Source organism: Oncorhynchus mykiss, chromosome 16 (assembly GCF_057628025.1).
Source record: "Oncorhynchus mykiss isolate SJ-2025 chromosome 16, ASM5762802v1, whole genome shotgun sequence".
Taxonomy (NCBI): domain Eukaryota; kingdom Metazoa; phylum Chordata; class Actinopteri; order Salmoniformes; family Salmonidae; genus Oncorhynchus; species Oncorhynchus mykiss.
In genome coordinates this window covers 63,453,501-63,465,699 of record NC_143037.1, presented here as the reverse complement: position 1 = coordinate 63,465,699, position 12,199 = coordinate 63,453,501, and the positions used below count along the sequence as shown (strand labels likewise).

The window sequence follows — 12,199 nt, the reverse complement described above, 5'->3', positions numbered from 1 at the left end:
TTGGAGGTGCTATTGTCAATGTTGTAAGGACCCACCTGATTTACATTTTGAGGTAGGCCTGTAGGCTTCCTGGCATGTGTTCAAATGTAGGCATATAAATGTTCCCATTTGGATCTGAAATAGTATTTCTGATTTGGTTTAAAACACCTCCACTAATGACCTTCGAAGCTTCTCAAAGTAATGTTTTCTTCACCTCAAACGGCGAGCACATTTAAGTATGTTTTTTTACATCACATTGAGGAACTGTCATTCTCAATGATATGAAAAATATTTCTAGCTCTCTCCGTTACAGTCCTTTAGAAACATGTCAAACGATGTATGGAATCAATCCTTAGGATGTTTTTAACATAAAACATCAATGTTCCAACCGGAGAATTCCTTTGTCTGAAGAGAAGTACATCGGTCGGGAGCGCGCGTCATGAGACCAAGGCTCTCTGCCAGACCACTGACTCAGAGGTCTCATGAGCCCCTCCTTTATAGTAGAATCCTCAAACTCGGTTCTAAAGATAGTTGACATCTAGTGGAAGCCGTAGGAAGTGCAACATTATCCATATCTAACTGTATTCGGTAGGCCAAGCTTTGAAAAACTACAAACCTCAGACGTCCCACTTCCTGGTTGGATTTTTCTCAGGTTTTCGCCTGCCATATGAGTTCTGTTATACTGGCAGACATCATTCAAACAGTTTTAGAAACTTCAGTGTTTTCTATCAAATACTACCAATAATATGCATATATTAGCATCTGGGACAGAGTAGGAGGCAGTTGACTCTGGGCACGCTATTCATCCAAAAGTGAAAATGCTGCCCACTATCCCAAAAGAGTTCATCTATTTTTCATGGCTATCCATTTACCACGACAAACCGATGGTGGTGCGAAGACCGCACTCAATGAGCTGTATAAAGCAAACGAGAAAATGCTCATCCAGAGGCAGTGCTCCTAGTGGCCGGGGACTTTAATGCAGGGAAATTTAAAACGCCAGACCACCTTCATGCCACACACACAGAGATGGGTAAAGAGGTCTCGCCCTCCATTTGACAAATCTGACCATAATTATACAATCCTTACAATCCAAAGTAAAGCAGGAAGTACCAGTGATTTGCTCAATATGGAAGTGGTCAGATGACAGATGCTAAGCCACAGGACTGTTTTTTGCTGTTCCAGCAAAAACTGGAATATGTTCCCGGGGTTTATCCGATGGCATTGAGGAGTAGATCACATCAGTCACCGGCTTCATCAATAACGTTGTCCCCACAGTGACCTTAGGTATATGCCCCAACCAGAAGACATGGATTACAGGCAACATCCACACTGAGCTAAAAGGTAGAGTTTTCAAGGAACGGGACGCTATCCCGCTTTGCCCTCAGACAAACCATCAAACAGGCAAAGCCTAAGTACAGGACTAAGATTGAATCATACTACACTGGCTCTGATGCTTGTTAGATGTGGCAGGGCATGCAGAGTATGTACTACAAAGTGAAGCCCAGCTGCGAGATTCCCAGTGATACAAGCTTACCAGAGGAGCTAAATGACTTCTATACATGCTTCAATGCAAGCAACACTGATTGCATGAGAGCACCAGCTGTCCCGGACTGTGATCACCCTCGCTGTAACCAATGTGAGTAAGTCCTTTTAAACAGGTCAACATTCGCAAGGCTGCAGGGCCAGATGGATGACCAGGACGTGTAATCCGAGCATGCGCTGACCAACTGGCAAGTGTCTTCACTGACATTTTCAACCTGTTCCTGGATGATTCTGTAATACCTACATGGTTCAAGCAGACCACCATAGTCCCTGTGCCCAAGAACACTAAGGCAACCTGCCTCTAAATGACTACAGACCCGTAGCACTTGCGTCTGTAGCCATGAAGTGCTTTGAAAGGCTTTTCATGGCTCACATCAACACCATCATCCCAGCAACCCTAGACCCTCTCCAATTTGTATACCAACCCAACAGGTCCACAGATGATGCAATCACTATTGCACTCCACACAGCCCTTTCCCACCTGGTCAAAAGGAACACCTATGTGAGAAAGCTATTCATTGACTACAGCTCAGCTTTCAACACCATAGTTCCCTCATAGCTCATTACTAAGGACCCTGGGACTGAACACCTCCCTCTGCAACTGAATCTTGGACTTCCTGACAGGCCGTCCCCAGGTAGTAAGGGTAGGCAACAACACATCTGCCATGCTGATCCTCAACACGGGGGAGGCCCTTGGGTGCGTGCTTAGTCCCCTCCTGTACTCCCTGTTCACTCATGACTGTGTTGGCAAGCACGACTCTTAACACCATTTGTTTGCAGACAACACAACGGTGGTAGGCCTGATGACTAACAACGATGAACTATAGGGAAGAGGTCAGCCACCTGATAGTGTGGTGCCAGGACCACCTCTTCCGCGATGTGATCAAGACCGAGGAGATGATCGTGGAATACAGGAAAATGAGGGCCGAGCACGGTCTGATTCTCATCGACGGGCCTGTAGTGGAGCATGTTGAGAGCTTCAAGTTCTTTGGCGTCCACATCACCAACAAAATATCATGGTCCAAACACACCAAGACAGTCGTGAAGAGCACATGACACCGCCTATTCCCCCTTAGGAGACTGAAAAGATTTGACATGGGTCTTGAGATCCTCAAAAGGTTCTACAGCTGCGCTATCGAGAGCATCCTGACTGGTTGTAGCACTGCCTGGTATGGCAACTGCTCGGCCTCCGACCGCAAGCTACTACAGAGAGGTAGTGTGCACGGCCCAGTACATCACTGGGGCCAAGCTTCCTGCCATCCAGGACCTCTATACCAGGTGGTGTCAGAGGAAGGCAGACACCAGCCACCTAGTCATAAACTTCTCTCTAATGCAGGGCAAGTGGTACCGGAGTGCCAGGTCTAAGTCCAAGAGGTTTCTCAACAGCTTCTACCCCCAAGACATAAGACTCCTGAACATCTAATCAAATGGCTACCCAGACTATTTGCATTGCCACCCCCCCCCCCCCCCCCCCCCCCCCTTATGCTGCTACTACTCACTATGTATGCACAGTCATTTTAGCTCTACCTACATGTACATATTACGTTGACTAACCTGTGCCCCTGCACATTAACCCTTCTATATAGCCTCACTACTGTTATTTTACTGCTGCTCTTTTCATTATTTTTTACTTTTTCTTAACTGCGTTGTTGGTAAGGGCTTGTAAGTAAGCAGTTCACTAAGGTGTCGTATTTGGCGCATGTGACAAATACATTTTGAGGAGCGTGCAAAGGGTGGCTACTTTAACAAATAAAAATGTATTTTAGATTCGTCAAACTTTGTTTAGTTACTACATGATTCCATATGTTATGTCTTCTACAATGTAGAATAAAAAAAAAAAAAGAACCTTGACTGAGTAGGCGTCAACTTTTGGCGCGATATATATAGCTCAAAAGGAAAATGTAATCTAGACTGCTTTTTCATTGTTAAAATAGGCCCCCCAAAAATATCTCTAACTCAAGTCATCGAATACTAACGTCTGTTCACATATTCAAATAACCGTGTCGATCTCTAATTGGTGCCGTGCTTTTGAGGCACTTTGCTTTTTTTTTTATTTACAGCATTATCCACAGGCGTTTCAGGTAGAAAATCCTAGGAAATGTTTTTTAATTGACACAAGCTGCCTCCAATTAATCAATCAACTTATGGTTGTGTGTTTTGTGGGGGGATGGCCTGAGCCAGGGGAAGCGTATCTCTGCGACTCTTAGAGCTACCCCCCTACTTTGTGCCATTTCCGCCTGAAGACATACCCAAATCTAACAGCCCGTAGCTCAGGCACAGAACCAAGGATATGCTTATTCTTGGTACCATTTGAAAGAAAACACTCTGAAGTTTGTGTAAATGTGAATTGAATGTAGGAGAATATAACACTAGATCTGGTTTAGATACAAAAATAAAAAAAGTTTATTTTCATTGTTTTATCATCTTTAAAATGAACAAGATGGGCCTCCCGGGTGGCGCATTGGTTAAGGGCGCTGTACTGCAGCGCCGGCTGTGCCATCAGAGTCCCTGGGTTCGCGCCCAGGCTCTGTCGCACAATTGGCCCTAGCGTCGCCCGGGTTAGGGAGGGCTTGTCTCATCGCGCACCAGCGACTCCTGTGGTGGGCTGGGCGCAGTGTGCGCTAACCAAGGTGGCCAGATGCACGGTGTTTCCTCCGGCGCATTGGTGCGGCTGGCTTCCGGGTTGGATGCGTGCTGTGTTAAGAAGCAGTGCGGCTTGGTTGGATTGTGTATCGGAGGACGCATGACTTTCAACCTTCATCTCTCCCGAGCCCGTACGGGAGTTGTAGCGATGAGACAAGATAGTAGCTACTACAACAATTGGGGAGAAAAAGGGGTAAACATTTTTTTTTTTTTTTATAAAAAAAAAAAAAAAATGAAAGATAAAAATAAAAAAAAACATTCAGATAGGATGATGGGGACAATTTCAGTGAAAAATATAAGAGGGCAACAGTACTTGTGCAAAGTTTCAGAATGATAACTTCCAAAATGAGTGTGCTACATGACAGTTATCATGAAGTTACCCAGGTGTCCCACACAAGTAGCCCAAATGTAACCAAGTGGCCAAATTGGTGAAGGTATACATTTTGAAACAAATAACTACATACAAAATACCAAAATGGTATTCTAACAAATAAATATGGAGAAAAAAAAAAATGTTTTATATATATATATATATATATTACACACACACACACACACAAACGTGGGTAACTATTTACACGCTTTCAATATTTGGAAGACCCTCAGTCCTCTATCAAATCTATTTACATTAGTCCCAGTCTAAAACAGCAAGCAATGCAGGTGCAGAAGCACGGTGGCTAGGAAAAACTCCCTAGAAAGGCAAAAACCTAGGAAGAAACCTGAGAGGAACCAGGCTATGAGGGGTGGCCAATCCTCTTCTGGCTGGGCCGGGTGGAGATCAGTGGTTGTAGAGTGTGCAACAGGACAGCACCTCAAGAGTAAATATGAACAGTTTAGGGTTCCATAGCCGCAGGCAGAACAGTTGAAACTGGAACAGCAGCAAGGCCGGGTGGACTGGGGAAAGCAAGGAGTCATCATGGCAGGTAGTCCTGAAGCATTGGCTCAGGTCCTGCCAAGAGAAAGAAAGAGAGCAGACTTAAATTCACATAAGCCAGGGAAAGTACTCCAGATATAACACACTGACCCTAGCCCCCACCCACTTTGCCATATAACCCCACCAACTTTGCCAAAACTCTGGCCAGATGCTATAGCAGTCTCTCTGATGTAAAGCAGCGGGTCACTGTGCATGTGATGGGAGACTTCATCTTGCAAACAACACAGCAACGCCTCCATGCTGTGCCATTTTGGCCCTTAGGCACATCCATGCCTGCACAAATATATTTGGGCAGATTAACACTTGTGGCAGGAGCAGAAGGGACAGGGCTTGGTGCAGTGGTGCTGTAGCCAGCAGTGGTGCTGTAGCCAGCCAGGAAGCTCCTTGATGAGCTGCTCTCTGAAGGCTTTCTGTGAAAGGAAGGGCTTTCTAATCGGAGTCAGTGCCACTGTGAAAGAATGTTCAGTTAGAATAGTTTCACATATGAGCCCTGTATCAACAGGTCTAAAAAAATATATATATATATATATATATAGTGCCTTGCGAAAGTATTCGGCCCCCTTGAACTTTGCGACCTTTTGCCACATTTCAGGCTTCAAACATAAAGATATAAAACATTTTTTTTGTGAAGAATCAACAACAAGTGGGACACAATCATGAAGTGGAACGACATTTATTGGATATTTCAAACTTTTTTAACAAATCAAAAACTGAAAAATTGGGCGTGCAAAATTATTCAGCCCCCTTAAGTTAATACTTTGTAGCGCCACCTTTTGATGCGATTACAGCTGTAAGTCGCTTGGGGTATGTCTATCAGTTTTGCACATCGAGAGACTGACATTTTTTCCCATTCCTCCTTGCAAAACAGCTCGAGCTCAGTGAGGTTGGATGGAGAGCATTTGTGAACAGCAGTTTTCAGTTCTTTCCACAGATTCTCGATTGGATTCAGGTCTGGACTTTGACTTGGCCATTCTAACACCTGGATATGTTCATTTTTGAACCATTCCATTGTAGATTTTGCTTTATGTTTTGGATCATTGTCTTGTTGGAAGACAAATCTCCGTCCCAGTCTCAGGTCTTTTGCAGACTCCATCAGGTTTTCTTCCAGAATGGTCCTGTATTTGGCTCCATCCATCTTCCCATCAATTTTAACCATCTTCCCTGTCCCTGCTGAAGAAAAGCAGGCCCAAACCATGATGCTGCCACCACCATGTTTGACAGTGGGGATGGTGTGTTCAGCTGTGTTTCTTTTACGCCAAACATAACATTTTGCATTGTTGTCAAAAAGTTCAATTTTGGTTTCATCTGACCAGAGCACCTTCTTCCACATGTTTGGTGTGTCTCCCAGGTGGCTTGTGGCAAACTTTAAACAACACTTTTTATGGATATCTTTAAGAAATGGCTTTCTTCTTGCCACTCTTCCATAAAGGCCAGATTTGTGCAATATACGACTGATTGTTGCCCTATGGACAGAGTCTCCCACCTCAGCTGTAGATCTCTGCAGTTCATCCAGAGTGATCATGGGCCTCTTGGCTGCATCTCTGATCAGTCTTCTCCTTGTATGAGCTGAAAGTTTAGAGGGACGGCCAGGTCTTGGTAGATTTGCAGTGGTCTGATACTCCTTCCATTTCAATATTATCGCTTGCACAGTGCTCCTTGGGATGTTTAAAGCTTGGGAAATCTTTTTGTATCCAAATCCGGCTTTAAACTTCTTCACAACAGTATCTCGGACCTGCCTGGTGTGTTCCTTGTTCTTCATGATGCTCTCTGCGCTTTTAACGGACCTCTGAGACTATCACAGTGCAGGTGCATTTATACGGAGACTTGATTACACACAGGTGGATTGTATTTATCATCATTAGTCATTTAGGTCAACATTGGATCATTCAGAGATCCTCACTGAACTTCTGGAGAGAGTTTGCTGCACTGAAAGTAAAGGGGCTGAATAATTTTGCACGCCCAATTTTTCAGTTTTTGATTTGTTAAAAAAGTTTGAAATATCCAATAAATGTCGTTCCACTTCATGATTGTGTCCCACTTGTTGTTGATTCTTCACAAAAAAAATACAGTTTTATATCTTTATGTTTGAAGCCTGAAATGTGGCAAAAGGTCGCAAAGTTCAAGGGGGCCGAATACTTTCGCAAGGCACTGATATATATATATATGTGTGTGTGTGTATATATATATATATATATATATATATATATATATATATATATATATATATATATATATATATATACACACACAGACACACAGACACACAGACACACAGACACACAGACACACACACAGACATAGGCTATGGTCGTTCTCATACAAACAAACAGACCCTCACTCACAATGACTAGCTAATGTGTCCCTTACCCATTTCATTCCATCTTTATATATTGCAAATAAAATGTAAAAACAATCACAAGTAATATTTTATATTAATTTCAAACAACGGCATCAGCATGAGAGCAACTTACCAGTCCAAAACAATGTCCTCTCCGTTCAAAAAATATGCCTCAGTTTCAAAATCTAAGCTATGGGAGCTAATGGAGTCTTCAAAAAGCAGATCCGTCTCACTTCCACGATCAATTTCCTCAAATTGTTTCTACATTCGTATATCTAGTCTTAGAATTAGCTTTCCTTGACTTATTCGCCATGATGTTGGATAAATAAACAGCTGAAGATGCAAGTCACCGAAATACTGCTGTACGTAATAAGCTTTGCTCCTTCACGGTTGAATTGGCAATGGCAAAAGAACGGTCCTCAATGGAAAGGTTTGTCTTACAACAAAGAACCATGGGATATTGCCGTTTACCTCTGCTCATTGGCTATCTACCCAGCTAGATTTCAAGACGATCAGTGGTCATTGGGTTAAAATACAGTCAATCAACGAGACAGTGGTCATATAATTGGTGCACAATGGGCTCGTCAATTGTCTTCCAATCGTTTTTTCCGGGTCAATATGTCCCACAAAATGACCCATCAGGTTTGGTTGTGTTACAAACAGTTGATTGCAAGGAAACCAAACATGACTGGATAAAGTCAGGGAAAGTCTGTCTATTTACTTAGGATGTTACGTCAAATTGACTGACACGAAATTCAACGAGATAAGCGTTCACAAAATGTTTTGTTAGGCTATAAAAAATGGATTTAACCAAACAGAAGACCATTCATTGTGTAACAATGATCCTTGGGATTGCAACCAGAGCAAGATCTTCAAAGTAAACTATTTATTTCAATGCAGTTTGATTTTGTTACGCAAGTGCTGGTTGAAATAAGTAGTTTGAAATGGGTGTCTGTGCTCAGATAATCGCAGTGTATTCTTTCGCAATTAATACTTTTTTAAATACAACAACGCAGTTGGATTAGCAAGATTCTAGGCTTTTGAAGCATGTGAGACACTTGTATTTTCAGGAATGTTTGTGGCGAACACCGTATGTTGTCGAATTGAAACCCGTATCCGGGATGGGTAGTTCTTGACCTGCTGGTGTGAGGATGTAGTCCTTGAGGTTGTTGCGCACAATTGTTTTCCCTCTATGCTGACATGTTTCTTAGGTCTGGGAAGCTGGTGTCCCCTTGTATCACTCTCCTGGAAGCAGGTCCACAGTGGGTGTGGACTGGATCTACCCTGTTGATGAATCTGTGTTGTCAGTCTGTGGTCGACGTTAGTTGTGGAGGGCCACGCAGGCCTTCACAATGGTCTCCGCTTTCTCCGGGGGAACCTCAAGGGCTTGTCCCAGGATCCTCCATCTTGCAGCAAGGATCCCAAAGCAGTTCTCTGAAATTATTTTGGATTTTGAGTGGCGGTAGTTGTAGATCTTCTCGGCATCAAGGCTAGATGAAACCTTGAATAAAATAAGTGTTTCCATAGCCTTCCTGTTCAATACTATCATATGTGTACTGTAACAACTGTGTAGCCTATGCTTTAGACATAGGCCCCCATCCTCTTATTGGGATGCCAGATCACTTTTATGTGAAGCATATCAACAACTATTGGTATAATTTTTGTGTGTATAGTGACATGTATTTAGCGTATCCTACCTGGATATGGTTTGTACCTTGCATCGCAGACTGCCATGAGGACCATTGGCAAAAAGCCGTTGTAGTAATCGCTGCCCAGGTTTGCCGGATGTCAGAACCGAACATGTTTTCTGTCCAACAATCCTCAATCTGCCCAGTGTGCCATGGAGGGATAAGTAACACAATCCTCCTTCGGGACATGCCAGATAGCCTGGCACACTTCTGTGACGATGGCAGAAACATTCCTAGCTTATGAGTTACAACTCGCAGCAATACTTGGTGTGCTGCCGCTCGCCAAAAACCGAAAGGTCACAGACAGACTTTCTGCAGCCCTTAGGGGTAAGCTGTGAGTTTTCTTCTGCAAGATGTTTTTTTATTTTTTTTATTTTCCCCACCTTTATTTAACCAGGTAGGCTAGTTGAGAACAAGTTCTCATTTGCAACTGCGAGCTGGCCAAGATAAAGCATACTATTGTGAACAGACAACACAGAGGGGCAAGCCAGTGAAGGAAGTCGTAAAATCGTGCAACAGACATCCGAAAGTTGTGAACACCTTTCACCATGGCACCGGCAAAGATGGTCGCCTCGCTTCGCGCTCTTAGATAACTATGCAGTCGTTTTTTAAATGTATTTCTTACACTGTTACCCCAGGAAATCTTAAGTCTCAATACATACAGCCAGGAGGAACTATTGGATATAAGAGCAACGTTAACTTACCAACATTACGACCAGGGGTACGACTTTCCCGAAGCGGATCCTCTGTTTGGTCCACCACCCAGGACAATGGATCGGATCCCAGCAGGCGACCCAAAAACAACGCCTCAAAGGGCAGACGGAGCGGTCTTCTGGTCAGGCTCCATAGATGGGCACATCGCCCACCACTCCTGAGTATACTACTAGCCAACGTCCAGTCTCTTGACAACAAGGTAGACGAAATCCGATCAATAGTTGTAGAAATTGTAACGTTCTCTGTTTCACAGAAACATGGCTCGCTCGGGATACGTTATCAGAGTCGGTACAGCCACCTGGTTTCTTCACACATCGCACCAACAAACAAACATCTCACTGGTAAGAAGGGCGGGGGGTGTATGCCTTATGATTAACTAGTCTTTGTGATCATAACATACAGCAACTCAAGTCCTTTTTTTTTCACCTGACCTAGAATTCCTTACAATCAAATGCCGACCGCATTATCTACTAAGAGAATTCTTCGACTATAACCACAGCCGTGTGTATCCCCCCCCCCCCCCCCCCAAGCAGACGCTTCGATGTCCCTGGAAGAACTTCAATGGACTTTATGTAAACTGGAAACCACATCCTGGGGCTGCATTTATTGTAGCTGGGGATTTTAACAAAGCTAATCTGATAACAAGACTTCCTAAATGATGTCAGCATGTGCGACCCGGGCTGGCAGCATTCTGGATCATTGCTACTCTAACTTCCACAACGCATATAAAAGCTCGTCCTCCTTTCGTCAAATCTTAGACTCCATTTTTTGTTGCTCCCAGCTTATAGACAGAAACTAAAACAGGAAACGTCCGTAGTCGGACCCGCGTTGAACAGACCTGAGCAATCTGATTCCACCCTTCAAGATTGCTTCGATCACGTGGATATGTTCCGGATAGCCTCCGACAATAACATTGATGTCTTGAGTTTATAAGCAAGTGCATTTGATGTTGTACCCACGGTGACGATTAACTTCTTGATCCTACTTGAGACGCAGACGTCTCAAGTAGGCACCTGGAAATGCAAATGCGCTACGCTAAATGCTAAATGTACTCGTTAAAACTCAAACGTTCATTAAAATACACATGCAGGGTATTGAATTAAAGCTACACTCGTTGTGAATCTAGCCAACAAGTCAGATTTTTAAAATGCTTTTCGGTAAAAGCATGAAGCTATTATCTGATAGCATGCAACACCCCAAAATGCCTGAAGGCGACGTAAACAAAAGAATTAGCGTAGCCGGCGCTACACAAAAACGCAGAAATAAAATATAAAACATTCATTACCGTTGATATTCTTTGTTGGCACTCCTATATGTCCCATAAACATCACAAATTGGTCTTTTTCACGATTTAAATCCGTCCATGAATGCCCAAAATATCAATTTGTATAGCCTGTCTGCTTCAGGAAAAAAGCTCTCTTCCAACACGCAACGTCATGTTTAAAAATGATATAAGTTGCCTATATTCTTTGACAAAACACTTCAACCTACTTTTATAACCCAACTTTAGGTATTTGTAAACGTTAATAAGCGATCAAATTGATCACTGGGCGATCTGTATTCAATAGCAGCTACTCAAGAAAACAATGTCCATTTTTCAATCTTCCAAAATCGATTGTTGTAGGCTGGATGGAATGACGGATCTATTGGTAATGTCTCAAAGGATTTGTGTCAATGAAAATGACGTTTTTGGCGACATCGTGTGGAAGCTGTAGGAATTGCATCCGTCTCCATATTAAATTTGGTTTCCTTTAAACAATACATGAAAGGGGCACATAGATACTTTTTTCAGCTTTCAGTGACCAGTTTTTCTTGCACTTTTCGATGAAACACACGCTCTGTTATAGTCACAGCCGTGATTTAACCAGTTTTAGAAACTTCAGAGTGTTTTCTATCCACACATACTAATCATATGCATATACTATATTCCTGGCATGAGTAGCAGGACGCTGAAATGTTGCGCGATTTTTAACAATGTTTGAAAAGGGAGGGGTAGGATGAAGAGGTTAAAACCTTCCCCAACCAGAAACTCTGGATTGATGGCAGCATTCGCGCTAAACTGAAAGTGCGAACCACTGCTTTTTAAATCATGGCAAGGCGACCGGAAATATGACCGAATACAGTGTAGCTATTCCCTCCGTGGCAATCAAACAAGCTAAGCGTCCGTATAGAGACAGTCAGAATTCAACGGCTCAGATGTATGTGGCAGGGTTTACATTCAATCACGGATTACAAAAAGAAAACCAGCGCCATCGCAGACACCATCTTGCTCCCAGACGAACTAAACCACTTCCTTGCTCGCTTTGAGGACAATACAGTGGCACTGACACGGCCCGCTACCATAACCTGCGGGCTCTCCTT

General features: G+C 43.3%; 1 protein-coding gene across 8 annotated transcripts in view; it reads left to right on the top strand.

Annotated features, from left to right (window-relative positions):
- LOC110492475 (coiled-coil domain-containing protein 71) overlaps positions 1 to 12,199 on the top strand; it is a 57,377-nt gene that overhangs the window by 15,071 nt on the left and 30,107 nt on the right. Inside the window, exon 2 of one of the 8 annotated variants that reach the window (XM_090203714.1) lies at positions 10,092 to 10,179. The exons of the other annotated variants lie outside the window; for them this stretch is intronic. The gene's annotated coding sequence lies outside the window, so the exon portion shown is untranslated. The remainder of the gene's footprint in view (positions 1 to 10,091; positions 10,180 to 12,199) is intronic. 8 annotated transcript variants of the gene reach the window in all.